Source organism: Tachyglossus aculeatus, chromosome 15 (assembly GCF_015852505.1).
Source record: "Tachyglossus aculeatus isolate mTacAcu1 chromosome 15, mTacAcu1.pri, whole genome shotgun sequence".
Lineage (NCBI taxonomy): Eukaryota > Metazoa > Chordata > Mammalia > Monotremata > Tachyglossidae > Tachyglossus > Tachyglossus aculeatus.
Window position 1 is genome coordinate 11,197,692 of NC_052080.1, and position 1,682 is coordinate 11,199,373.

At 42.8% G+C, this 1,682-nt stretch overlaps 1 non-coding gene across 1 annotated transcript; it reads left to right on the plus strand.

Moving 5' to 3' along the window:
• The first annotated feature begins 248 nt into the window (after positions 1-248).
• LOC119937912 lies at positions 249-386 on the plus strand. The gene has a single exon (XR_005454283.1). It is a non-coding gene; the product is annotated as a small nucleolar RNA SNORA7 (small nucleolar RNA).
• The last annotated feature ends 1,296 nt before the right edge of the window (positions 387-1,682 follow it).

Below are 1,682 nucleotides of genomic sequence, written 5' to 3' on the forward strand. Positions count from 1 at the left end.
ATTAATTGACTGGATAAGGACAGATAAGGTGTTTCTGACAGACGTACAAGACAGAAGTGTTCTCCCTCCTATTAGACTGAGCAGCCCTTGTGTGATAGGGACCGTGTCTGACCTAATTGATCTGCACCTATCCCAGCGTTTAGAACAGTGTTTGATGCATTGTAAGCGTTTGACAAGTACCATAAAAAAGCAGTAAAGCATTAAAAAATGAGTAAGAAAAAAAGAGTGATACTACACCACCACAGTTACCCCTCTCAGGGTCACACCTGGAGAGTTCCCAATACTCGACTAGTCTCAACTACGGGAGGGAGGGCCAGGCAGAGGCATATCCATTCCATTCCTAGCTTGGTCAGTGGCTAGAGAGTGGAAAGCAATCTGCTACAACTCAAAACTCACCCATGCTGGGCAGCAGCGACATGGGAGAGAGTCAAGTGCAGAGACTTGAGTTTATGCGTGGAAGGCGGCAGTGGTAAACCACTTCCATATTTTTACCGAGAAAATTATATGGATACACTACCAGAACGATTGCAAATGGAGTGGGGCGGTTTGGGAGAGATGTGTCCATGGCGTTGCTATGGGTCAAAGACACCTCGATGGCACAAGACAAGACAGGACACCACAGTTAGATAGGAAGCCTATGGCCTCTTCCATTTTGGGGTGCAGTACACAGTAGTAAGTTTAAGAGAAGGGAGAAACAAAATACTCTCTTGCTTGCAGATCTCCATTTCCATGACTTGAACTTTCATCTCTGTACATTTGGCTCACTATCTTGCTATCTCTCTCCTCCTCTGCAATCCCATATTTCCTCCTGTTTCCAGGGCATCCCTTTATGGATATCCCATCAATCCCCTAAACTCAATATGCCTTTAACTGAACGCCTCATCTTCCACTGTTCTAAGCACTGGGGTAAATAAAACACCATCAGGTCCCACATGAGGTTCACAGTCTACACAGGAAGGAATCCCCAATTTACAGACAAGGAAACTGAGGCACAGAGAAGTTAAGTGACTTGTCCAATGTCACACAGCAGATGTGACACAATTACAATTCAGGTCCTCTGGCTCCCAGGCCCCTCCTCTTTCCACTAAGCCACACTGCTTCCCAGAGTAAACTAGTACCCAAGGAAAAAAAAATATCAGTAAGATTTTATCTCTGGTCCTCATGGATTTCTGTTTGGCAAACTATCAGTATGCCCTTGGATACACAATGGTATGAAAACATGGAGAGGATGAACTTAGAATAGCAATTTGTATTTCTGTTATCGGCATTTGTCTCCTTTGGCAGCAGGACACTGAATGAGGCATTGTATTAATATGCAAAGCAGGTTTTTAATTCACCTGTTGTGAAAAATGAGAGGAACTGATTTAGGCCATAAGGATGTTAATTATGGGTATTGAAACAGATTGTTTTTAAAGAGAGGAGGTTCTGATGCTCATTCGGTCATTTGATTTGCAAATCTCTGTAGATCACTAAAATATATATGGAGGTCGTAAACCCTCAGAATTTTCAAAAGGTAGCTCTCACTGACCTTTAAAGTGAAGGTTAACCAGGAAGGTATAGGGGAGATACCAAAATGTTAATAAGTAGCAGCATTTGTTTCAAGGAACAAATCTGCCATCAGGTTTGTCGGGGGGTAGAATTCATAAAATCCATTTGATTTTCAGTGGCATGAATGTGGTCAA